This window comes from Lygodium microphyllum, chromosome 2 (assembly GCF_053477565.2).
Source record: "Lygodium microphyllum isolate KBCC chromosome 2, Lygodium_microphyllum_v1.1.10, whole genome shotgun sequence".
In the NCBI taxonomy this organism is placed as follows: Eukaryota; Viridiplantae; Streptophyta; class Polypodiopsida; order Schizaeales; family Lygodiaceae; genus Lygodium; species Lygodium microphyllum.
This window is the reverse complement of record NC_141136.1, coordinates 62,880,720-62,892,930: the sequence shown is the minus strand read 5'-3', so window position 1 is coordinate 62,892,930 and position 12,211 is coordinate 62,880,720.

Sequence of the window (12,211 nt, the reverse complement as noted above, 5' to 3'; positions counted from 1 at the left end):
CTCAGTTTGGCACTCTCAGTAGGGTGGAGAGTTAGCAAGTTGGCTAGCGTTGTTGCTAGATCCACAATTCACTTGTTTTCTCGTTCCTTGTGCCAAAAAGGTGTTCTGTTCATCTGTATCAGTCTCAAGGGTTCATCCCTAGGTCAATCAAGGTCTATAGATGTCAAATCTGATAGATTTTGGATTCGGTTCGTTGGTCCAAATTGTAGGGTCCAAGTGGCCTTGGGCCGAATGATATCATGGCCGAATATGAGGCTGAGTGTTCAAGGCCTGAACATAGGGCTGGAACGTAGGGCCATCCGAATGCCATGTGGCAAGGTGGGCCGAATGGCCGATCGTATGATTTGAATGGATAGAATATGGTGATCTGAGTGGTAGTTAGTCCGCCAAATTGGTTAGGTCCAAATGGCCGAGGTCCGTGAGATAGGGCCAAATTTTAGGTGGCTGAGTTTAGTTGGGCCAAGTGGGCCGAATGGCCGAGGGCTGATTCTGGGTCTCGGCCTAGGGTGGCCATCCGAATCTGGGAGTGTCCGATTTTTCTAAGTCCGATCGTTTGAATTCTAGGAATCGGATGTTTGAGTGTTTAATTATGGGAATCGGACCCCTGTGGACCGCGCCCGATTCTGCCGGCACGCAAACAATGGCAACAAAAAATTAATCATGGCAACAATTTTGGCCACGCCTACAAGCATGGATCTCCAAAATCCAAGGATAGATACACATGAAGGTTTCCACATACATGATCCAAGCTAAAAATTCATGGGAAAGCTAATTGATTCGCTGGAAGCTCAAAGTCTCACTCTCACTCTTAAGCTCTCTCTCTCTATCTTTGTACTGCAAAACTAAAAATGAGTATTCCAACCCCCTTCCTTGGGTCTTAAGCCCTTGTCCTAATGCCCAAGTGTTTCCCCGTTAATGCTCATGCATTGTCCATGGATTGCAAGCCCATTTTTTCCTCGATTTTGCCATGTTTTAGCCTGTTTTATAACAAAAACCCTAGGTTGCTTTGCTTCGATTTCTTGCTCTTAACCTACTCTAAATACAATAAAAATCAAAACACAAATACTAAAATGAATCCTCCTACTTGTCTACTCATAAAAAGATTGAAATACATACTTATTGCGAAGATTAAAATCCCAAAATCTCCTACCTATTTCAAGCTCCAGTTTGAGGATGAAACCCTTACTTCGTTGCTCTATTTGAGGCATGCAAGTGCTCAAGCTTGAATCCGTTGGTCTCGACACGGAACCAAAATTTAGTGGGAGCTCATGCTCAACCACCAAGACCCATGAACCGCTTATTGTTTCAAGCATTTCAAGCAAGCACAAATGGCTATCTCTCACCTAGCCGATGTGCCTTCGATCCTACAGGGGTGTAGTGAGCTTACCTTGATGTCCAAACAAGTAGCCTCCTCCCTCAAGCAACCTGGTAGCTCCACAATTCTAGATGTGAGCTCAAGCAACCTCAAGCCTCCACCTTCATGCTCCATTATCCATAGCTGCACGCGAGACAAGACAAGAGAAGAGAAGAGAAGAAGAGAGGAGAAGAGAGGAGACGATGGAGAGCTTCTTCTCCTTGATCCCTCACCCTCACACTCTCTCACTCCCTCTCTCAAGCATACACAAGCAAGAAAGAAGGAGAGAAGAAGAGAAGAAGAAGAGATCACTTTTGCCACACACCAAAGGATGAGCTTCTCATTCACTTTTTGAGTTTATATACAAAACCCTAAATCCCTTTTGGGAGGTCATGCCCTTTTTTACATAGCCGGCCGTGGCCTAGGCCCTCTTTCCTATTGTCCTCCTATCTTCCTATTGTCCCCTAAATCCCTTTTGGGAGGTCATCCCCTTTTTTACATGGCCGGCCTAGGCCCTCTTTCCTATTGTCCTCATATCTTCCTAACTTCATTCCAGCTCTACTGCGCCGTCTACCCTTACAATTTGCACAAGAGGGAGCCTGACGTTCTTTTACAAAAGTTTTAGGGGTGCCTTGCATTTAAAAGTGTGCTTTTGCCTTTGACTTAGCTTTTGAGGCCACCCTTGCGCTTTTGGTCGTTTGCCTTCCTGCTTCTTCCTTTGTGTCTGATTTCCTTCTGGGCCGCCTCTTTCAGCTCCTGACTTGCGCTTTTCCACTTTTTCTGCTTTTTTTGTGCTAAGGTTAACACCCCAAAACAAACACATATAGTTTTTAAAAATATTTTTTTAAAAAATCAAGGTAAAAAGCATGTGCTCACATTTTCCCCATCACAAGGGTTCTATGACACACTTGCCCATGAGGTGACCTACCCAAATTTTGTAACTTAGGGGGGCCAATGTGTGTGTAAAGTTAGGTGTTCCATGATTGCCCCCTTTACCCTAAAGATGAAGATAAAGATTTGCCTATGTGTGGCGTGCCGTGTGGCCATTAATCAATTACTCACACTGAGGCATAGTTAAAGCAACCATGATCGCCCAATGGGGGTTTCACAAACATCCACCCAAAGGAGGTGGACATTTGGATGCATCAATCACTTTTTAGAAAGAAAAGGAGGAGTTTTTACACTCATCTAGCCAAACTTAACTTTTTTTGCATATGTTTGCCCAAAGGAGGAGGTAATTTGGGGATACTGATTTTTCATTGCCCAAAATTTCTTCCCCTTGTGAGACAAATGAATGAGCAATCTTCTTCCCCCTATGCAATTTCTTTCCCCTTCTTTCCATCTCACGAATGTTCTTTCCCCCTCCTCTTGCCAATCCAATTTCACTCCCCACCTTGGCATGGATCTCTTAGATGCTATATATACAGCTCTTGACATGACAATTACATTATCTCAAGTTTTTCATCTCATTGAGGCTTCCATCATTGATAGCTTCCATCATAGTTCGAGTTGTCTCTATCATGGGTTTCATGTTAACATCATTTCTTCAAGTATGTTTGATTTCAATGTAGTTATTAGATTCTAGCTTGTAAAACATAATACATGCACATTGTTTGAATATCGTAGCACGCAATATCAATCACTTTTTCAATATCAATTATTAATGTATCTTTTATTTTCTTTAATAAATGAAGCTTTTCTATTCACTGTTTTAAATTATAGATTGTCTCTCTTTGAGCATTTCTATGATCTCATATTCTCATGGATGACTACTCTTATACACTTTGTTTTAAATTAGGATATTGCAAGAAGGAAATTTTTATTAGTTTACTTACATAGTGATGCATGCTACTATTGGAGTAAAGGGCAGTTGTGTTTTCATAAGTGCTGCAATTTTCACAATGTACATGATGAATCTTTTCTATCTCTTTTTAAATTTCTCATCTATTGTAATGCTTGTGCATTTCTCTTTATATGGATCCATTTGGCCCTTGTTTTAGGTATTTGAACAAAAAAATGGCTATGCAATTACTCTTGACAGAGTCACAACTTGATGATGAATTAACTAAGTCACAGGCCTCTCAATTGTCTAATACCCAACCATCCATGGTAATGTACAACCAACCTTATTTGTATCCCTCCCAAAACTTTAGCCCTATATATCCCTCTATGACTTCAACATTCTTCACAATGTAGCATAACCTTCCAAACACATATCCCTTCTCTTGTTAAAGCCAACCCATGATAACGGGTCAAAGTCAACCCTTGGATACTTCCCCTGATCTTTCTACTCCAACACAAGCTTTAAAGATGTCCCAAATCCTAGACACACCACCTACACAAGCAAAAGGGTCAAAGAGGGAAATAAAACCAATTAGAGGAGAAAAGAATCAAGCTAGCAAGTCCACTAAGAACAAAGCCAAAAAGAGAAAGAACAATAGTGAAAGTCAAGGACCTAAGGTAAAGCCTGGTAAACAAACTCAATGGGAAGGACTATTGGGTAGTTAGATTATGCCATGAGCGTGGTGCTTTAAATAATGAGTTTAACAAGCCACAAAAACAAGGGATGGACTTGTGGTTGAAGATTTCCAACAAGCTAGCAATAATGTACTACTCTGGCTTTGATAGAGACAGTGAGGCATGTCATAAGAACTGGGGTCATGTGTATGATGCATACAAAGTTGACATGTTGTATAACTCAATCTCTAGTAATGATGCTTAGCAAACTTGGAAATGGTATGATGTTGTAGATGAGTACATGCATGTCTATACAACCATAACTCAATCTCTAGTAATGATGCTCAGCAAACTTGCAAATGGTATGATGTTGTAGATGAGTACATGCATGATTGAGATCATGCATGTCTATACAACCATGCTTTTTGAGTGTCGTTGTTCATGCAAACGAGTTGTTGGACATGGTCTATTGCTAAAACTGAAGCAATAACAATGGATAATACATTTGATTTTGATGTCAGATGTGTGAATAGATTTTAAGAAATATAAAGTCTACTATCCTGCACAAGTATGTATTTGATGGTCAGTGTATCATGTCCCCTTAACGATAAGGATATGTGATTGCTCACAATTTAGCTAGAGATAAAATGGGTGCACATCTATGAACTATTAGTTTTTCAAGTGTTGAGTGATTAGGATGGAATACTTTTATTCAGAAGCTAGAGGCCTTGAGATCAATGGGAAGTTCACTAAGTTCATAGCAATTGGAATATACATGGATGAGAGGAGGTTATTCCCTACCTCTCTCTAAAGATCAAAGGCAAGATTGTGGATTAATTGTCTGAAAATGAGATCTTGTTTGAAGAATCATTGAGGTACATTGGTTTATTGATATTTCAGGGATTTTTTCTGTAAAACCTTGCATGCTACATTTCAATATTGATTGGAAACGACTCCATTATGGTTTTGCTAGCTCCTCATGACAAGTTTGTTTGAGTTGTCTTTCTCTTGCCACTAACTAGTCCTCAATACTTGCAGAAGGTGCTAGACCAAAAAGGTGTACAATATTTGCACACTAGTTTGTAGGATAAGCACAAAGAGCCATTTGTACATGTCTTTAAGGTAGAGAATTTCCATCCTGCATCATCTATATTATTGTCTTTCACTCAAGGTGGTCTTGTCTGAAGGTCAGTGTCACAAATTTTTCACTAACATGTTGAGTTTCTCTCTCCAAGTGATGATTGTTGTGTTGTTTTTCAAACATGTTGGCATATGCCATTCCTGGATGCAACTATTGTGGAGGAGCAATGGGGCACCATTTCATGCCATATGTTTCATAGTCAAGCATTTTAGATTTTGTCACCCTTAATTTATTAGTCTTCATAGTCCCATTACAGCTTAATAGACATCATTAGCTCTGATGTATATCCTTTATTGTTGTCAATCTAAGCATTATCTCCTTTGATTTGAAATCCATGTAAGCGCCAATGCCATTTTGATATATTAAACACCATTACCACTAATTGGTCTCATGACTATCATCAGACATTTTCATTTGTAATTTTGGGTAATTTTTTTAGTTGCAGCTATAGCCATTCCACTATCATCGAACATTTCAATTGTAGTTATTGATGGCCTTGTAGCTCGAGGAATATGATGGATGATGAGCCAATGCTTTGGAATTCTCTCATGCCATGCTTTCTCTAAAACACAAATGTGACTTCTATTCTTGCATAGCTATGAAAGCTAGGTGTGTTTGTTGATTAGACTCCTAGGCTCTAACAAAGCTTGTAGGCTTGGTAGTAGCAGGTGTAGCCCACCTTCGAGACTATCTCCCACAGGGTCTTTATGACCCCGGGGAGATGGGATCAATGGTGGACGATGCACCCGAAAAAAGGACAGAATTTTGGTCTCTCCTTTTTCAGCAAGTAAACCCATAAAGTACAGCAATCCCAACCCAATAAGTAAACCCAGCATGTCGGAAAAGAGTGGATTTCTGGGAGTTACGCTGTGATTTCGAGGATAGTAAACCCAACTAGCTAGTGATCTCAAGCTTTGTGGAATGGCCGCATCTAAAATTTCGTGGGCCCACATTGCCATTGAATGGTGTTGGCAGTTGGGGTGTCCCTCTCAAAATCGTGGATTTTGACCTTGACCAAAAGTAAACCCAAAAAACAAAATAAACCTTGCTTGCGAAGTGTGCAAATTCGATCGAGGGCTGTGGGCACCCTTTTTGCTCTCGGTATAACCAGTAAAAATACCATGTGGGCAAGGTGTGCTGAGGGAACAACTCGTGTTAAGATACAAGACCCATACTACAACAACACATTTTCCCGAGAAGTGGAAGATCCCCCAAGGTGATGGAGGTTGCAACATGGTTTAATGCAATACTTAAGAATGAAGGATCGGTGGATCAGATCCATTATGGGGACAATGGTTTCTTCGAAGCCATATTCTCCAAGAAGGAAGCCACATTGCCAAGAGTCTTGGGAAGCCACTATACATTTCCTCCCCTCGCTAGTCCATTCAGGAATCATTTCTCCCTATTATGGGATAGCAGTCTCAAGCAACTAGAATACATTGATATTGAGGTTCCATATGTGGGGGATGTTAGCAAGTTCGTAGGCTCCTGCCATAGCTACGGACTTTGGGGTTACTACTTCAAGGAAGGAAGATAGTTAGATGGGAAACTTCCCCAAACTAGCAAAGGCAATGATACTCAGGCAGTTTGGCAAGTGGTCAAGAACTCTAGAGGAAAAGGCAAACATGAGCTCGTCATCCCTGAGAGCACTCGGGCAAGGCCATCACAAATTTGCAACTTCTGGAATGGAGCAGTGATTCCTAAAGCAAGCTACAACAAAGCAAATGCATTTCCTAACATCAATAAAATTCCATTGGACCAACTTGAGAAGGAATACCCATGCATGGACGCTAAATTTTGAATGCTTTCTGGGTATGAGGATTCTAATATCCATAGCGTCATGTGGGAGCATTGGTTCTCACCATAGAACATCTCCAACAAAACAAGAAAACCAGAGAGTGTCCCCTACTCATGGTTTAAGGATTAGGGCAATATGGAAGCCAACATGACAAGGGATTTGTACGTACTACAGATCACATGAATCATCCTCCAAATTGTAATGGCATGATTCAGGTGGTATGGTCATTGCAAGAAGAGACAGGTCCCATGTGCTCAAGTTTAGCTCACAGGATGGGAGGCTATTGCAAATCTCCATTAAATGGGAGGAAAATACTAGAGGCATTGTGAATATCCATGGCTACAATGAATCAAGTTTGAGGAAGAGACAATGGAGACAATTTCTGAACAATGGAGACATTTGAGAACTATTCATCAGCGGACAATATGGGCTCATTAAGGGAAGATCCCTGTTAGACAATGTGTTAAATATCATCGTGGCCACAAAAGGGGCTGCCACCTCCAAACAACAAGTTGTCTTCTTACAATTAGATCTGGAAAAGGCCTTTGACAGAGTCTCGAGGAGGTATATAGAAGAGGTCATGATCAGGATGGGTTTTGATAGGAGAATTGCACACTTGCCATTTCTCTTAGGAGACTAAGTTGAAGCCCATATCTCTCTAAATGGTTCTTTGCTTGACTCTTCTAACTATCAAGAGGGGGGTCTGCCAAGGATGCCCTCTCAACCCCTTACTGTTTGCACTAGCCACACACCCTTTGTTTTGTCTTATTGACTTGTGTGGAAAAAGGTCAACTTCGAGGGCTCAGTATCATGATAAATATCTTATTAGGCAAGGTTTCGTTGACAATTTGTTGATAATACTAAAAGCAGACCAAAGAAATCTAAATAAGTGTGACAAATGACTATCTGAGAGGACTAGGATGGAAAGCAAAGACAGTTACCAAGGGCAATACATTTAACTATTTTGGCTTTCTAGTAGGATTGGGTTTTATGGAATCAGAATGTGCAGGCTAGACACTTGAGAAGGTAAGGAAAAAACTCAATTGTTGGTCTTCCAAGGCATGGCCTCTTCATGTTAGGCTTAAGATACTCAAGTTTTTTGTCTATCCTACACTAAATTTCTATTTGCCTCTAATTGCATGGAGCTCCATGACACAAAAACTTGGGATTCCTCGGTCAGTAAATTTTTCTAGAGAACAAATCTCACAAGAACATATACTTGGTGCCCATGGCTATGGAAAGCCTCAAAAAAGAGCTTGAGCTAGGTGTTGGGAAGGCAGGGCTGTCTCTTGCAATAATACATGCATTCAAATCCATTCATTCATTCAATTCTTGTAGTCATGTCTTCAACTTTCATGAGTTTAGAAGAGTCTCAGGTTGCCCCAGCTCTTGCAGACTTGCTTGGCAATTTGTTAAATGCATCATGGAAGCAAGATGCAATCAACAGTCTATTTCAACCACTGGCATCATGCAATACAAGTTGAGTAAAAAGCTCATCAAATCCGTGTTAACTCCTTCCTCTCCTCAGGTTGACATAGTCAATAAAGCATGGCAAGTCAAAATTTCAGAAAGGCAATTCAATGAAATCATGAGAGGAATATGGTCTCTGAAGCTGCCATTGAAGGATAAAGTGCTAGCATGGAAAGTGGTGATGGCAGCTCTCATCACTAGGAGTAAACTCAAGAGTAGAGGCATCACTGATGGGTCCTGCTTTTGTGGTGAAGAGGACACCTGGCAAGACATCTTGCAAAGGCTTGGGATCCAAGGCAACAACCAAGATAGTTTGATGTTTTTGGGATTGGTAACTTGGTGGCAAACCCACCATCTTTCGGCCACCAAATTGCAAGCTTTTTCACCCTCCAACTCATCTAGGAGGCTAAGGTTAAGAGAGAGCTTGAAGGCAATAATGCCAAAGTTGGATTAGAATGTGTCTTTTCCAAAATAAAATGGTATCTTAGCATCTCATGTTTGTTAGGAAAAATGGACAGCAAAGACATGGCTAGAATCATGAATTCTATTGGTGGCTAGTTCTCTTGTTTTGTAGGGAATATACTTTTTACATGTACTATTAAATTTATGATATATCATTCAGTGTCTAATATCTTCTATATCTCCAAACTTGGTTATTCCCTTGTTTGGTGATGTGCCTCACTTGAAACCTTGATTCTCTAATATTGGCTTTTGTTTGGTTTTTAACTTGTATGACTCTGAACATTCATAGAAGAGTTTAAAGAGCCTATATAGTAACTCTTGTAATCTTAGTAGTTCATGTGTATTCGTGCCATTGGCATTCCAAAGTGGACTATGTATAGATCTTGAGTTTGTTGCTCTACCTTGTGCACCTCTGAAGCAAATTTAGAGGACATCAATATCACAAGTGCAAGCATGCGCGTGCACATGCACGCACACACACACACACACACACTCTCTCTCTCTCTCTCTCTCTCTCTCTCTCTCTCTCTCTCTCTCTCTCTCTCTCTCTCTCTCTCTCTCTCTCTCTCTCTCTCTCTCTCTCTCTCTCTCTCTCATATAAAAGCCAAGGCTATGCTTCTCATGTTCTACTAATAATACTATGTTTCACTCTCACATTCCTAATGCATACCTTTCCAATGCACTTTATGCCATCACTCTTTGATGAACTTCTAAAGCAAACAAGAGCTAGTGTATTCTGACTGGTGAGCAAAATGCATGCTCCAATATGGTAGGAGTTCTTAGTACATGAAATAAGCAAAATGATGTAACAAATACTCCAATACAAACTTGGTTCTTTGTAGTGCATACAAAGAGACAACTGTGCCATCAAGATCACCTAGAACTCATGTGGCCTTATCTCCAGGCCTTATCTCCAAGCAACTTTAGCACAACTCCTTGATTATTCCTCAATAATATATGTTCATAACCTATTATAGTCCGATTAATCAAGAGAAACCAATGCTGCATGTAAGCAAAGAAATTGACTTTTTTCATGATCCCTGGCAAGACACCACATGCCATCAAATCACCTATAACTTTCCCTTCAATTACACAATATGGACCAAATTCATACTCTTTACACAAGCACACCCACTTTAGAGTTGATCTCTTCCTAAGGCACTAGAAAGCATGCCCCTCCTAGATGCACATATGGAACCTTCTAATCCATCAACTCAACTCATCAATCATAGTAGGCATGTTCACAATTATCCCCAGCAATGGTTTACCCACAAATTTGAGATTTGTACCTAAATTGAAGTCCCATAAAACAATTTGAAATTTCAAGAGAACCGAGGTTGCATAGCACATTGCTATTCAAGCTAGTGCAGGCCTTGAAAAGCAGCCCTTAATAAGAAACTTGCTATCTAATGTAGCTTTTTCAAATATCAACCTAGGTTGTACAATCTTGTCCAAAAAAAATTAAGTGTCATCATGGAGTCTTTGAATAAGATTATATGCAAAGGCACAAACCTCCAAACAATGAGCAAAAGACTATAAAATGGTTCAATCAATTGCATTCTCAAAAACAAGTTATGGTCAACATATGATTTCTAGTTCTACAAATAGCAGGTTACTTGGATTAAAAGTAACAATAGCTCTCATTTAGGGAAAATTTGCTAATCAAATTGTTTCCCATGGAAGCTAGAGCAAATTTAGCTCAAACATTTTAGCTTCATGATTCCATTGACAAAACTCTTTATTACAAAGATCAACTCCATTTTATAATAGGATGGGACTTCCAAGGACAAACTAGCAATAGGGAACAAGTGCAACATCTAATGTCAAGGGCAGTGGAATTTCATCTTGAAACCTTAATGTAATCAATGGCCTGCTTTGCAAATTCTTGTCATGATGGCCTTAGGACCATACACCTGAAATCAAGTCAACAAGAAATATATGAATTCAACAACTTTAAAATGTTGTGGAAAACATAGGACATAACATTGAGATGCTAGTCACAAAGGCTTATACCTCGATGGGAACTTTTATTCCTTCACTCAAAGCCCGCATATTTGCCAAACCTTGCAAGCACACAAATTGAGTATGCATACCATCAACATGTAGCTCTTTCGGTCAAATGAGATGTACTTTGGCGATGTAAAATTCAATGGATTTGGCCCAAAGCTACCACTTTCTTGTGGTGTTGTATCATTCTCTTCAACATAAGTATCATGCATCTCATTCTCCTTGCTCGATGTTTCCTCATCGATATCATCGTCACCAATCTCAACATCACTCTCTAGAATCCATTGCCATTGAGACTGAACAAGCACACATCACCAATCTCTTATCACAATATCACAATACATATATTATGAGCATAAGCGGAAGAGATAGAGTGAAATGCACCTTGATGCGGAGGCCATTGTTGGAGAAACGCAGAGATTTCCACTTCTTGGGTAAATGTGTTGTTGTAGTATGGGTCTTGTATCTTAACGCGAGTTGTTCCCTCAGTACGTCTTGCCCGCAGAGTATTTTTACTGGTTATACCAAGAGCAAAAAGAGTGCCCACAATCCTTGATTGAATTTGCACACTTCGCAAGCAGGGTTTATTTTGTTTTTTGGGTTTACTACAAAAGCTGGGTTTACTTTTGGTCAAGGTCAGAAATCATGATTTTGAGAGGGACACCCCAGCCGCCAACACCATTCAATGGCAATGTGGGCCCACTAAATTTTAGATGCGATCATTCCACAAAGCCCGAGGTCACTAGCTAGTCGGGTTTACTATCCTCGAAATCATGACATAACTCTCAGAAATCCGCTCTTTTTTGATGTGTTGGGTTTACTTATTGGGTTGGGATTACTGTATTTTATGGGTTTACTCACTGAAAAAGGAACGGTCGATCCTTTTTTCAGGTGCATCATCCACTGTTGATCCCTTCTCCCCAAGATCATAAAGACCCCGTGAGAGATAGTCCTCAGGGTAGCCCACAACCTTGTGTGAGAGTTTGTATGAGAGTGGGTGCATGTTCATGGAATGGCCTTGTCATGCTTTTGTTAGAAAAAGCTCACCCACTCTCATGCAAAGTGGGCTCTGAAGAAGCTTGCAGAATCTGTAGCATCCATAGTCGACAATGAATCATATCGATCGAAGCAACGTGTGTGAAGGGGATAAAGTGTGGTATTATCCGTCCGAACAGGTGTGAAAGTCCGACGACTAGTGCCATGTTTGGATCCTACCCAAGCTCACTTTTTACCTTTGGCCGGTTACACACCGGGCTATGGACGGACAGGAGGTGCAAGCTGTCCACTACTATGTTTACATACTAAAATGTGCCCATGAACATCATGAAAAGGAGGTTGGCCCATTGGTAATGAATGTGAGGTGAGAGGGGGTTGGTGGGGGTTCAATTCCTGTCATTCTCACAAGCCACTTTTTGGAGAGAGTGTTGTCGTCTTGTAGAGTGGGCGTGCCCGAATTTTGGGGACGGGGAAGATCCCCCGCCCAGAAATGTCCGCCACCCACAAAAAGCGGGCCCAATGGCCT